This window comes from Pinus tabuliformis, chromosome 1_1, assembly GCF_031772625.1.
Source record: "Pinus tabuliformis cultivar Carrire ecotype Pingquan chromosome 1_1, CPIR1, whole genome shotgun sequence".
NCBI lineage: Eukaryota > Viridiplantae > Streptophyta > Pinopsida > Pinales > Pinaceae > Pinus > Pinus tabuliformis.
In genome coordinates, this window is record NC_142297.1 from 2329549 (window position 1) to 2345327 (window position 15779).

Sequence of the window (15779 nt, forward strand, 5' to 3'; positions counted from 1 at the left end):
GAAATATAAGAGGTGGTCATGTTTTTTGGACTCCCTTGTAACCCCTATGGGTACCGCTTCAAGTAGTAATGCATTAGAAAAAGTCGTGCACAAACTTGCTTCCACATACCCTCGGGGTATACTGGAAGCCCACTACGCTCACTTGAAACCTCACCTTAAATAAATCGTCAGCCATCTTACTGAGACAGGACACCTAGAACAACACTTAAAGAGATTACTGGTGCGTACAATAGGGTAGTCGGGTATAATGGCTAAGGGTATGGTTGATCCTCCTTAGTTAGTTCCCTGAAAGATTGGGCCAAGTACTGTTGTTGGACCCTTATGTATATTGTGATCTATAGCACCTGGCACTCCTTGCGACCATAGTTCCCTCTTCTCTCTGAAGATTGCCCATTATCTTCTTTACCAAATCAGATCTAGCAATTGGGGTTTTGTCACCACCGCTATAATTAGATCCACCAGTTGAAGTTCTATCGCCATAATACCATTTAGATCTAGCATCTGGGGTTTTGTCGCAGTCGTACTCCAACTCACATTGAGCAGTTGGGGTTTCATAGGCAGCTTTGACCATTTGTGCAGTGAGACTTGTGGCTCCTATACCCTGGGGTGATTCTTGTAAGGCATTAGGTAAGATTAAGTTTTCTGAAAATTGGCCACTACAGTATTAATAAGCGGGGAGTAAAACTCCATTTGAAGTAGAAAAAGAAAGGCCTTCCTGGGACGCTTATAAGGGACTTAGCCCATAGGAATCAAGATGACAAGATGATTGCAGTACTACCATTCAGTTATTAGCTTCAATTTTTAGGCGGTCCCAAATGTTTTTAAAGTGACGACAAGTGACCCGGATCTGTGTATGGTAGAAACTAGAGGTCAAGCCAAGGCCAACAAGAAGATCGAGAGCGTTGAAAAATAGTTAGCTTCTTTGCAGATCTTAGCGGGTCAAATGGATAAATTCATGGAAACATTCAACAAGAGCTTTTTACGGTTGCATTCGGAGGCACATGGTTTTAATGAAGACCCTGAATTAGAATCTAGTCATCATATTCACTTCTATGGAAATCACCAACATCACCACCCTCAATCAGCTAAGTTGGACATGTATAAATTTGATATCTCTAATTCGACAGTGTGGGTAGCACAAATGGAGCAGTATTTCACCCTGAATGATATTCTAGATGATGAAACTAAAATATGTGTGGGAGGCCTTTACTTGGACCAAGAGAGATGACAATGCTGGCAGTGCCATCGAAAATGCTATCCCAGGAAAATTACTTACCAGGTGTTCTCAAAATCCATTTATGACCACTTTGATTGCGAATCTAATTTTTTGGGTTGTCTTACCAAGCTCCAAGAGATAGGCATAGTAAAAGACTACATTGCAACCTTTGAGACATTGGCCTTCGTGCAAAAGGTCTGGGAGATGAATTCTACATGGAATGTTTTATAAGTGGTCTAAAAGAAGTAATCCAAGACCATGTCTAGATGCACCACCCACCTACATGGATGGACGCTTGCAAAAAGGCTATAGAAGTGGAACATGATTTAGTTTCCCAGTCGCCTCATCCGACTACATAGCCAGGGGATGCCTCACCCAAGCTCAGGGCACTACCCAAACAATTAAGGCTCAAAAGGTGGTCCACTTTATGTGTTTGTCCTTGTAGTTCCTAACATGGTACTACTACTCCTTGATGGCATCCCGTAATGAATTACAAGTGGGAGTGTTGAGAACAGTGAGGTCGTACTTTCATCCTCCTGCTAAGAATAAGTTTCCCACCAGTATCTGATGTGGGGGTGGCTTTGAGAAGAGAAAAAGTAATATTTTTCCAGCTGGAAAAATCATGAACAGAAAAATATTCTTCTAGCAAATTCAACCATTTATCTATGACGTCTACATCTATTTATCCCTAAAATATAGGAATGTCAAATTTTACTTGTACCTTAAAAGGTTTAGAGCTTCTAGAGTTGTTGTTGGATGTGGATGTGCCACAGGTGACCAACCATTGAAGGATCTGGGAAACGTTGTCCATCATCACATTCCTTTATTTCTCAAGCGCCTCCTCAAGAAATATTTGATAGGATCTCCTACTCCCTCATCTTTCTTTTCTCCCCCCATGGGAGGACATCGAGATTTATGAAGCTAGTCTTGCACAGGTTTAACAAGTTTAAGCCCTAACTCCTTATATCCCGACCTCGTTGGCGATATGAAAAGAAAAATAGAGAAAGAGCAGACCACTCTAATACCATTGATCTGAATTTAAACATGAATGAAACAAATTATATATATAATAATAAAGATAGAGATGCGACAGAAATAAAACTTCCTTTCATTAATATCAAATAATGAAATATGCTTACAAACAAAATGGAAATGAGACTAGCTCAAGCAATGGTAACTTATCTCGGAGAAGAGATGTGGCAGCTACATGCCTCTCAAATAAGTTAGAATGAGGCTCAATGGCATTTTTATTGTTGAACAATAAGACAAAACCCTGAACAATCAAAACCCTAAATCAAGGAGATGTAACACCAAGCGTTTATGGGCCCCGCTGTGGTTAGCTAGGCAGCCAACTTCCTGGGGTCATAACTTGGTCATATTAGCTCTATTTGACGCGCATGATACCTCATTAGAAAGATCTCTCTGAGGGCTATAGTTGAAAATGTGATGTCAATAAAATATCCTAGAGTAATATTGCAAAAAAACGTCATTTATGGCCTCAAAATGGCTCTGGAAGTCCAGGACCTGAAAAACTACCAAAAATAGTAAATTGTGCTACAATTAAGGAAACTTAAAAGAAACTGATAGAAACAATGGTGAGGGTCCAAGTGGAATAGGCTGGTGGCCACCAATATCCACCTGGATCAACCCTAGGGTTAAAATTTATTGCCACTTCATAATAACCATGTTCATTGGCTAACACCAATACATATTTTAGATCTATATGTACAAGGTATCTAAACCAGTTCTTCTCCTCTAGACACCACGTGACCAAATACGATATTGTTTATAGGTCTGACATGGTTGATCATCTAAGTTTTCACCCTAGAAACTCCATCCAAATTGATGAAATTTATTTGTAAATGATCAAGGTGTGGCACATGAAGCTCGTCTCTAGAAAATCTCCTTACGAACATGAATCCCTGAAAACCTGTAACACCAAGGTTTGAATGATCTATTACCATAGGAAAATAAAAATACATAACATATCCATTGTTGACTAATAACACTACTAACTAGCCTTTTCATGTTAACAAAACTTGAGGCTAGGTCTACATCATATTTCCTTTACTTTCAACATCATTTAGTTTTGACATGATTATAGCCCTGATCTCAATACAAAGTTTTAACATTCATTACATTATTCACTATAGCCATAATACTCCTACTCATACTTTCCAAAAAGTGATTTGTCCTTGATTTGAATTTAGTGAAGGAATTGATGAGATACTTCCTATAAAAATATGCTCTCTAAGTTAAGTATTTTTAAACATCGTACACCATGTTTTCTTTTATTAAATTATTACAACAAGTTTCACATTATAGGGACAAGTACAAACAAATGGATCTCTACCACTAGTTTTTATTATATATCTCTAAGGTTTACTATTTAATAGACAACTGATGAGCCCCAAAAATGGATAATTATTTGGGCTCATTCAACCTCCTAATTCGACTTAATCCACCATTCTCATTAGTTTATTGCATGTTTTTTATTATATTTATGCTAATAGAGTGAATTGGGTTAGTCATTATGCCGACAAGTCTAATGTGTGCTTTGTGTAGCCTTTTTGGTCAATTTGGAGACAAAATTGAAGGTTTTAATGAGCACTTGGCAGCCAAATTCGTGGGAGAACAAGGGAGAGGATTTGTAGGAAGGTCCCCTTCATTTATGGGCCCTTACCTCGAATTCTACACCATCAGCTTGGAGTTCAAGGGCCACCAAATCAATTAGCACAAGGGCAGCCAAGCAAGTTAAGTAGGACTGTTGTTAACTACAAGTTTTGGGCAGCCAAGTCCCTAAAGTTTAGGAGGAATGTTGGGGTCCTAGATTTGTATAAATAAGAAGGCTTAGGGCCTCATTTTGGTTAGCTAGCAGTTGGCCAATGGTTAGTCATTTTGTAGGCAGAAGTTAGCTAGTTTTTATTTCAATTTTTAGGCAATAGATTAGCTTTGCTTTTAGCTCATTTTCAAGTTCTCCTTATGGACAGTTTTGATGTAACTCTTCTTTTCTTGCTCAATAAAGATGAATCCAGCTTTGCACCAGCTCTAAATCTCTCTTAGGAGGCTGTAGCTCTTGGGGTTGGGCCCATCTCAAGCGCCCAGTACCTCCTTTGTTTATCTTTATGTGTCTTTGCTGCATTCTTAGAATAAAATCTGCTATTTAGATCTAAATCTTGTTTTGTTATTTAGTTTGTTTTTTGATGAGTAAAAGAGCTTTTCATGCTCAGATTTAGTTGATAGGTTGTTAACAGAAAAATCTTCAAGAAAAGGGCCAACAAACATCTGTGGTTTCACCTCTCCCTCAGTGGGATCAGGAGATGTGACTAGGATGACTTTGCTGCCCACAAAAACACTGACTTTGCTTTGCCATGCAATCATTAGTGTTTGGTTTTCATTTGCAGAAGTTGGTTACATGTTCAGATCTTTGAATGCTTCATTTCGTAGTTAATATACATGGTTTCCTTGCAAATAAAGCTGCTTTCCATTCTTGTTACTGTTAGCTAGATCATATTAGGGTAGCATAACTAGATCTTTGTTTTCTTGCATGTCTTTGTTGGTTCAATTGGAAACACAAATCGTAGAGCACCTGTACCACTTCTTTGTCTACCCAGAATCCCTCAAACCCATCTTCTCCATCTCCTAACTTGGTTTCTTACCTCACGTTTCCATACTGCCCTTATAACCCTACCTTTTGTGCAGCATTACTTCAGTCTCCTTGGAACAAGTCCAGCCATCTACATCTTCTCCTCAACTCTATCCATCAGTCCTTGGGTCATTTCAGACCCCTACCCTACCTCCCTATCCATTCATGCACCCTACCTCACTCACCCATCCTCCAAAATCCAATTTTTAAACATCCCGTAGAAAAATTACAGAACATCCTGTAGAAATCCCAGAACATCTTGTAGAACCCCTGCAGACTTCCTGTAGAAGCTCATAAATTCGGTTTCCTGGGAGCAAAACTTTTTGAAACTCTCTGGAAGGGTGTTAGGGACCCTTAGACCCTCTCTGAACCTTCCCAGCCTTTCCCAAGCATTCCTCCCCTTGGTCTACCCCTGCATAGTAAAACGCCAGTTAGAAGCACATGCACGATAATTCCAACAACTTGAACAAAAATACAAAAAGATGTTTTCTTCATATAGAGGTAGTCTAGACACATGTATTTTACCTTCATAGAAGTAATGGAATCTCTTTCAGTAGTTTGCATGCTCTCCTTTGCATCAGTAGGACTAGCTGGTGGAATTAGGGTTTGCTAGGGTTTGCGTTTGTTTTTGGCTTTCAGTTTCTTTCCGCAAGTAGATTAGCTTCCTTTGAGTTAGCTTTTATCCATCAATTAGAAAGCTTCTTCTAAGAGCTCATAGAAGTTGGCTTAAGCTCCTAGCGGACTTGTGCCAGCTGACCAAGTGACAGCTGCGGCAAGAGCTAGTACTTGTGCATACACCACCATTGCTTCGAAGTTTGTCACAAATTACCGGGTTGATAAAATTAAAGAAGGGAGTCTCAGGAATTGCAGCATTATTGTTGCAATACTGGGGCCCACCATATTTTTGGTGCCGTTACCGGGGAAGCGTCAGAGTATTGGTGATTGCTGCTTTTCTTCTATTTTCTACTACAACCTTCTGCTAAGTAGTTTATTTCATTTCCATTATGAAATTTCATTTCTGCATAAGTAGATTAGTATTTCCCGCTTTCGTAGATTAGCATTTCTCGCTTTCATAGATTAGCATTTCAATTCTGCAAGCGTAGACTAGCATTTCATTCCTGCAATTTCATTTGAGCAAAATAGATTATTCATTTCCTGATTTCATTTAAATTCCGCATTTTCATTTCAGCAAGATAGTAGTTGCAGTTCAATCTATTTTAGTTTTTGCAGGTACAAGCAGAAAAAAGAAAAAACAACCAAAAAGATTTCTTTTCATGCCTTGCAGGAGTAGAGATAATTTAGAAAAATATTTGCACAACACCCCCCACTGCTTCACACAGCCAACCTTCTCTCTTCTTCGATGGTTGTGATTAAGAAGAAGCCCTAGGTGGACAGCAAGGCATATTTAAAGAACCTCTAGGGGAGAAGAAGAAGAAAACATTCCTCTGGAGCGAATGGCTACAAGCAAAAATGTTGGGAGCATTACCTTATCCAAAAATGAATTTGCAAATCAGATCGAAGATTTCAAGAGTGATATGAGGCAGTTTCTTGCCATGCAACTGGATACCTTGTGGATCCAAAAAAAGAAAGAAGAAGCCAAGAGGGATTTGGCCATTTTTTGTCCTAGGTGCACTAGAAAGCATCCTAGGAACGAATGTCCATTGTACTCCATAGAAGTGTGTTTTGTCTGTGAAGAATACCATCCTACAAATCAGTGCCCTTCCTTACCCAGAATCGAAGCTGCATATCAGAGAGCCAAAGGATCCACTGAATCACTCTATTATATGAACCAAAGGAGGCTGCATGGACCTAGATCTTACCAGCAGGAACTGCAAGGGACACCTGAGACCTATTATGACCCCTATCAAGCCACTTTCATGCCTTCTTGGGGTCGTCCTACTCATCCTTCCTGGTTCACACCTCCTCCTTGTTCCTTCACAGATCCATATTATGCCCAACCAGCTGCTCATTCATTTCACTCTTATGCTCAGCCACAACCTCAGTTGAATGCACCTCATCAGGGGTGGAGGCCCCAATACAACACTCCTCCCACTTCTTTTCCTCCACCACCTGCTCATCCACAACCATCGCCTCCTGCTCCACCAACGCAACCCCAAATGCCTACCCAACCACAACCCCATCCACATCCATCTCAAATACACACCTCCACTTAACTTCCCATACCACCATTTCCAAAACGATACCGTGGAGCAGCTCAACCCAATTGCAAAGCTGAGGCACAACATGTCCAAACAACTGCTCTTGAGCTCAATGATCTTCACCATAGCTCAAGAAGAGTATTGCAAAAAAGAGACTATATTGAAAGCATTGAAGGACCACATCAGGCAAAAGAAGATTCAGAAGAGGAAATCAAAGAACCATGGGCTTTACTTGATGAAGAGAAGACATCAGAAGCAGAGATAAAGAAAGATCCTTCATGGTTACCATCAAATCTTCCATGTATTCAAGAGAAAGATCAGCAAAAAGAGGAAGATGAGGAAGTCATGTTAGAAGGTGACATGAAACATGATCCAGATCAGCAAAAGGACCAAGGATATCAGAGCTATATTGAGATATGGTTTCAGACAGTCACTAAGTTGCAGCAGTACTCTCTTCCTAAGCTATGTTTGATCCCTTCAAAGTCAGATCATTTGGTCTTTGAAATCCGGATAGTTGTCCAAGCATGCATTTCGAGCCTCCATATCATCTTTTCTCTCATCTTGATGTGCACATGGCTCCATTGGAAGTATTCTTACACTTGAAAATGATTTTGTTTTTCAAGTAGGGTAGGGTAGAAAAAAAAAAGGAAAAAAGAGATAAAAAAAAAATGAAAATAAGAGGAAAAATACAATTCTAAGGTGAAAACCTCCTCGGAGGCACCTTAGATTGGCTCATTGACTGAAAACCTCCATGAGGCGGTCAATGGGTTGGGAAAAAAGAGAAAAGAGAATAAGATCTCTGGGTGAAAACCTCCCTTGGAGGCGCCCAGGGCAAGCAATTAGGGTGAAAACCTCCATGAGGCGCCCTAGTTGTTTTTCAAAAAAAAAAGAGAAAGAGAAAAGAAAAATAAAGCTAATTTGCATTGAATAATTGCAGGTTGCAGCAAGGACGTTTCAGGTTAGGAGGGTCACTCAAACAAGGTCAAAGAAATTTTTGTGCCTTCTAAAGGAAGTTCTGTATTTCTACAGGAAACATCCAGTAGAACCTTCAAGCGAGCCAGATTTGATTTTGGAAGGGAACATAAAGCTTGGAATCTGTTGGTTAGGCCTGCAAGCACCTCTGTGTCCATCCCTCACCTTTCTCCATCATTTTTCCACCTCATTGTGCTTCTGCATTGTGCTTCTACAGGAAGTTCCTGTAGAAATTGTAGGAAGCTAGAAATGGAATTCAAAGAGGCGGTTTGGTTAACATGGTAGCTTCCTTAACGGTTCAGAAGTCCTCTTGCAATCTTCAAACTCCTCCTCCATCATCTCCATACCTGCATCACATCCCAAGTTCATTTTTCTTACCATGCAACAAAAACTGCAGAATGCCTTGAAGCAAAAATACCTAGAACATAATTTGTTTTTGCCCTAACTTGAAAACCATGCATCCATTTGAAAAACCGTTTTACGGGGAATCATACAGGGGTGATGGCAACATGCCTGAGCAGTTTCAGCCAATTCTAGTGCATAGTTTCCAAGAAATTAGCCTCCATCACCATCAGCCATTTTTGTATTTTCTCCATATACGTGCATCCGTTTCAGAACTTGTTTCATTGGGAGATGCATATGGGTGATAGTAACCTACCCAAGCAGTTTCAGCCAATTCCGATGCACGGTTTCTGAGAAAGTGATCTCTGAAATATTCAACAATTTTCCATTTTTCTCGAAATCTGTGCATCCATTGATCACAATTTTTCTATGGGAGGTGCATCATGATGATAGGAACATGCTCAGCAATTTTTAGATCGATCCGATCTATCGTTTGGGAGCAATGGCGAAAACAAGTTTCGGTCCTGTGAAAATTCAGTGGCAGCAGCTTGAGGGTGCAGATCTGAGCGTGGAAATGAACTCCTGCAGCATGCATCCAACCAGAGGACACCTGCACAAGGAGAACAACCAAAAATCATCAGCCAAGCCCTCATGCAACCAAAGAAACCAGTGCATGCAACAACGACTAGCCACAACACCTCCCAGCAGCCATTTGACTTCAGGTACGTGACTGAAACTCGTTCTTCTATTGCACAAATCTAATTTAAAAACTGCATGAATGAATGGAATGGTGGAATTAAGCCACGAATATAGCAAGATTAATTCGATAGTTCCTTGTCCAATTCTCTGTCAATCAGCCAGGAATCATGCAACGTGTGTGTTAGACAACTCACGTGAAAATTGAAAAAAAAAAAAAAAGGAAGTGTTGGCCGTTTGAACTCTAGTGCAACTGATCCAGAAGAGAACATGCAGTTCATGATAGCACTGCAGTCTGCATGTGGCCACGTATGCCTGGCCACTTCACTCCCTCACCACGAATCACGCCGTAATTAAAAAAATGCTCAGCTGACTCTCACCACCCGCTGATTCATTTGCACCTGCAACGTTCTTAGCCAAAGTATGCGTCCTCTGCTCCCACAATCTATTAACTTGTCGTCCTCCACCGAGCTTCTCAGCCTAGTTTAAAATTCTCCCACGTACCGGGCTCGTTTAGAGGCGCAGTGACATCCTTCATAAGCAAACAAGAGTTCTACAAGAAGAAGTTCTATAGGAAGTATGGCATATCCTTCCGAAGCAGAGAAGCTTGGACTTTTCTTCATCGAGTTTGCAGTTTTGAAAGAGAAAACGGTGCAAGATCTCGATTTATGAGGTTAACAGAAGCTGTGGACAAACTTAAACTCCAGGCTGCTGCTAGTGTAAAGGCTGGCAAGGAATATTCTGCAAGAGAAATTCTTCTGGGAAAAAGAAAGTGCTGCAAGCTTTGGAGAATTGTAAAAAAACCGTATGGAGCTTCTTGATGAGCTTTCGACAAAGCTTGGTGAGGCAATCTCAGTAAAGGAAACAAAATTAATTAAAACCATAACGTCTACACGTTTTGACATGGATATTGAAAAAGAGACTGAGGGACCAGTCAGAGTTGTCTCTTCCAAAGAAGTTGCATCTTGTGCTAAAAAATTTAGTAGAACATTTCAGTTTGGATCGAGGCAGCAAGGATACTAATATGGATGAAGTTCTAAGAACTGCTGTAAGTGATGCTGGTGAAAACGGCAACAAGATAAATCAGAAAGTAGACACCAAGGGCCTTTTGGCGAAAAGAGAGAAGATCGAAGATGATTACTTCCATGCAATTTTCAAAGGGATTGACTCATATCAGAGCTTCTTAATTTACCTTGACAAACAGGTAGCTAAAATGGAGTCAAATTTGCATACATTTCTCAAAATTTTCAAGTTTGATACTTGAGGATGCTAGTGTAGGCAGCATTCACCACTAGAGAGTCAGGTCTCAAGGTCTTGGAACCAGCATCAGCAAAATTGAAGAAGAAGACACCCCCAGCCATGCAAGCCAAATCAGGAAGTGTAAAAACGATTTCTACAGGAAGCCAGAAATCAGCTACAGGACTTTCTATAGGAAGTCCTGAAAAAGGGAAGAAGAAGAAGAAATCGGCCGAAATCCTAGCTAGGGAGGAAGTAGTTGTGCTGGCCGCCCTAAGTACCTCTCCCAAGCTGAAGGAGAAGTGAAAGAGGGAGCTTCCACTATATTTTAAGGCAAGAAAGGGCATGCAGATACTCTAGGAAAAGAAGCACAGGCAGTGGGAAGAAGCAAAGATAAAAGAATGGTTTCATGACTAAGAAGAGGACATCACTTCAGAAGCTTAGCATGACAGGGAGGCCACCAGGGCCATCAAAGATGAGGAGATAAATTGGTTGCTCAGAGGATGAGCAAAACTTTCAGTAGGGGGGTGATGATGAGCCCCAAAAATGGATAATTATTGGGGCTCATTCAATCTCCTAATTCGAATTAATCCACCATTCTCATTAGTTTATTGCATGTTTTTTATTATATTTATGCTAATAGAGTGAATTGGGTTAGTCATTATGCCAACAAGTCTAATGTGTGCTTTGTGTAGCCTTTTTGGTCAATTTGGAGACAAAATTGAAGGTTTTAATGAGCACTTGGCAGCCAAATTCGTGGGAGAACAAGGGAGAGGATTTGTAGGAAGGTCCCCTTCATTTATGGGCCCTTACCTCGAATTCTCCACCATCAGCTTGGAGTTCAAGGGCCACCAAATCAATTAGCACAAGGGCAGCCAAACAAGTTAAGTAGGACTGCTGTTAACTACAAGTTTTGGGCAGCCGAGTCCCTAAAGTTTAGGAGGACTGTTGGGGTCCTCAATTTGTATAAATAATAAGGCTTAGGGCCTCATTTTAATTAGCTAGTAGTTGGCCAATGGTTAGTCATTTTGTAGGCAGAAGTTAGCTAGTTTGTATTTCGATTTTTAGGCAATAGATTAGCTTTGCTTTTAGCTCATTTTCAAGTTCTCCTTGTGGATAGTTTTGATGTAACTCTTCTTTTCTTGCTCAATAAAGATGAATCCAGCTTTGCACCAGATTTAAATATCTCTTAGGAGGCTATAGCTCTTGGGGTTGGGCTCATCTCAAGCGCCCAGTACCTCCTTTGTTTATCTTTATGTGTTTTTGCTGCATTCTTAGAATAAAATCTGCTATTTAGATCTAAATCTTGTTCTGTTATTTAGTTTTTTTTTTGATGCGTAAAATAGCTTTTCATGCTTAGATTTAGTTGATAGGTTGTTAACAGAAAAAGCTTCAAGAAAAGGGCCAACAAACATCTGTGGTTTCACCTCTCCCTCAGTGGGATCAGGAGCTGTGACTAGGATGACTTTGCTGCCCACAAAAACACTGACTTTGCTTTGCCATGCAATCACTAGTGTTTGGTTTTCATTTGCAGAAGTTGGTTACATGTTCAGATATTTGAATGCTTCATTGCATAGTTAATATACATGGTTTCCTTGCAAATAAAGCTACTTTCCATTCTTGTTACTGTTAGCTAGATCATATTAGGGTGGCATAACTAGATCTTTGTTTTCTTGCATGTCTTTGTTGGTTCAGTTGGAAACACAAATTATAGAGCACATGTACCACTTCTCTGTCTACCCAGACTCCCTCAAACCCATCTTCTCCATCTCCTAACTTGGTTTCTTACCTCACGTTGCCATACTGCCCTTATAACCCTACCTTTTGTGCAGCATTACTTCAGTCTTCTTGGAACAAGTCCAGCCATCTACACCTTCTCCTCAACTCTATCCATCAGTACTTGGGTCATTTCAGGCCCCTACCCTACCTCCATATCCATTCATGCACCTTACCTCACTCACCCATCCTCCAAAATCCAATTTTTAAACATCCTGTAGAAAAATTACAGAACATCCTGTAGAAATCCCAGAACATCTTGTAGAACCCCTACAGTCTTCCTGTAGAAGCTCATAAACGCAGTTTATTGGCAGCCAAACTTTTTGAAACTCTCTGGAAGGGTGTTAGGGACCCCGTAGACCCTCTCTGAACCTTCCCAGCCTTTCCCAAGCATTCCTCCCCTTGGTCTACCCCTGCAAAGTAAAACGCCAGTTAGAAGCACATGCACGATAATTCCAACAACTTGAACAAAAATACAAAAAGATGTTTTCTTCATATAGAGGTAGTCTAGACACATGTATTTTACCTTCATAGAAGTAATGGCATCTCTTTCAGTAGTTTGCATGCTCTCCTTTGCATCAGTAGGACTAGCTGGTGGAATTAGGGTTTGCTAGGGTTTGCGTTTCTTTTTGGATTTCAGTTTCTTTCCGCAAGTAGATTAGCTTCCTTTGAGTTAGCTTTTATCCATCAATTAAAAAGATTCTTCTAAGAGCTCATAGAAGTTGGCTTAAGCTCCTAGCGGACTTGTGCCAGCTGATCAAGTGACAGCTGCGGCAAGAGCTAGTACTTGTGCATACACCACCATTGCTTCGAAGTTTGTCACGAATTACCGGGTTGATAAAATTAAAGAAGGGAGTCTCAGGAGTTGTATCATTATTGTTGCAATACTGGGGCCCACCATCTTTTTGGCGCCGTTACCGGGGAAGCGTCAGAGTATTGGTGATTGCTGCTTTTCTTCTATTTTCTACTACAACCTTCTGCTAAGTAGTTTATTTCATTTCCATTATGAAATTTCATTTCTGCATAAGTAGATTAGTATTTCCCGCTTTCGTAGATTAGCATTTCTCGCTTTCATAGATTAGCATTTCAATTCTGCAAGCGTAGACTAGCATTTCATTCTTGCAATTTCATTTGAGCAAAATAGATTAGTCATTTCCTGATTTCATTTAAATTCCGCATTTTCATTTCAGCAAGATAGTAGTTGCAGTTCAATCTATTTTAGTTTTTGCAGGTACAAGCAGAAAAAAGAAAAAACAACCAAAAAGATTTCTTTTCATGCCTTGCAGGAGTAGAGATAATTTAGAAAAATATTTGCACAACACCCCCCACTGCTTCACACAGCCAACCTTCTCTCTTCTTCGATGGTTGTGATTAAGAAGAAGCCCTAGGTGGACAGCAAGGCATATTTAAAGAACCTCTAGGGAGGAAGAAGAAGAAAACATTCCTCTGGAGCGAATGGCTACAAGCAAAAATGTTGGGAGCATTACCTTATCCAAAAATGAATTTGCAAATCAGATCGAATATTTCAAGAGTGATATGAGGCAGTTTCTTGCCATGCAACTGGATACCTTGCGGATCCAAAAAAAGCAAGAAGAAGCCAAGAGGGATTTGGCCATTTTTTGTCCTAGGTGCACTAGAAAGCATCCTAGGAACGAATGTCCATTGTACTCCATAGAAGTGTGTTTTGTCTGTGAAGAATACCATCCTACAAATCAGTGCCCTTCCTTACCCAGAATCGAAGCTGCATATCAGAGAGCCAAAGGATCCACTGAATCACTCTATTATATGAACCAAAGGAGGCTGCATGGACCTAGATCTTACCAGCAGGAACTGCAAGGGACACCCGAGACCTATTATGACCCCTATTGTTATAGACAATTTTGTGCCTTACAGCAACAAGCATGAATTGTCAATAATCCAAGGGATCCAAAGTTCCCTAAACATGATGTTCCTACCCCTAGAGGAACAAGGTCAGCAAACCAACAGCTCTCAGATCAGTTCTCCACCTGAAAACACTCAAAAACAAGCAATCCTGAAATCAAAGCAGGTGCTCCACTAGGCTTCTGCGCTGAAACACAACTGCTCCATGGTGTACCTGTGTTGCAAAGCAGGCAGAACAAAGCCCACCTGCGTTGGGCGAGTTTGGACATGTGGCACTGTGAGTCATTGCTTTGGAATCTTCCAAAAATGACACTTGGATCAGGTATTTCGCCTTGTGATGAGTCAAAGGCTTTGTTTCTCCAAGTGGAAGCAAGGTTCACCAAGTGGACTCAAGAACTGAAGATTAACTGAAGAGAGAGAGGACACAAGGTAGCTACACATCAGTTGCAAGCTGACTCATCCTTTCTCAATTCATCTATATATTGAGCTCTCTCCTATGAGCTCAGGAGGCTGGAATTTTGTGCAAAGTAATGATATGCTGTTGGTTTCATTCTTGAGTTATTGGGTGATTGTTTGAGAGAGGTGAAGAAGAGCAACTCTTTCTGCTGGGAGGTGTTGCTGGGTTGGAGCCTGCAATGGTTGTAATCCTCTCAGAACCTTTTCTTCTACATTAATAAAAGCTATTGAGGTTCTTATATGTGCTCTTGTTTCAATTATATATTGTGATGATTGCATGTTCGGTTTACACTAATCCATGAACCAGTTATGATTGCATGCCTCTTGTAGTTTCCTTCTTTGTTGTTTTGCAGGATCTCCTTGTAGCTGGGCGAGCAGAAGGACAAAGAGCTAGGAGCAAGCGGCCAAAGAGAAGAGTTTGGATTCGACATTAAGCGCAAGGCAACGGTTAGTGCTTTCTCCACTCTCTTTTGCTTTTATAAAGAAGTAAACCTTCAGTAGTTTGTCTTACAGTTGTTGCTAAGGAACTGTCACCCTTAGAGTGGGTTAGGGTCATCCGAGTCGGATAATTTTCCCTACAACAAACTGGCGACTCCACTGGGGAGCGTATCCGTTTGATTGTGTTTGTAGTATCTTTGCTATTCATTTCCTGAACCAAAGAGTACCGAATCGAAAAGCTTTTGACTATATCAAAAGCGAAGTAGAGGGGCAGCTACTCTGGCTCATTTCTGAGCAAGTTCATGATTTGAAGAGCTGATCTACAAAGATCCGTGTAAGCTCTTAGTGATAGCTTTTCACCTTCTAAATCATCCCTTTGAGTGTGCTTGACTGAATGTCTCTGATTTGAGCAAAAACCGTGCATTTTTGAGAAAATTATGACCCGGAAACTGTGAAAACGCAACTCTCGTTTTCCAGAGCAGGTAGTACACAGGCTACCTGCTTTGCAACGCAGGTCCCGAAGGGGCTACCTGCGCTGAGAGCCAGTTTGGCTGTGCAGAGCCTGCGTTGGCCCAAATTTGCCTAGTGCATTTGGGGTTTCCTCCTTTCTCTTGCCTGTTTTCACTTAGATTTGCTGCTAAGTGTCAGTCTTGTACTTGTTTTGAAGCCAGTGTTACTTGCCATCATTCCGCCTCTGTTATATAACAAAATTGTACTTGTTCTTTGTATTTCTTATTCATTTACAATTTCCCATAACGAAAAGTAAACTAGTCATGTTTTTGGCCTCTTAGATCTGAACCTGTGTTAGGCATTTTGCTGGTCTAAAGAGTTAGCTTGCTTGCTGTCCATAGCTGATTAGTCATTTTACTTTCGTTAGTATGGTTTGATTTCATGTATTTCTAGTGATTAAGCAAGTGAATCTTAAGGTGTCTTTTGATTGTTGGACAAACTTGTTTACTTT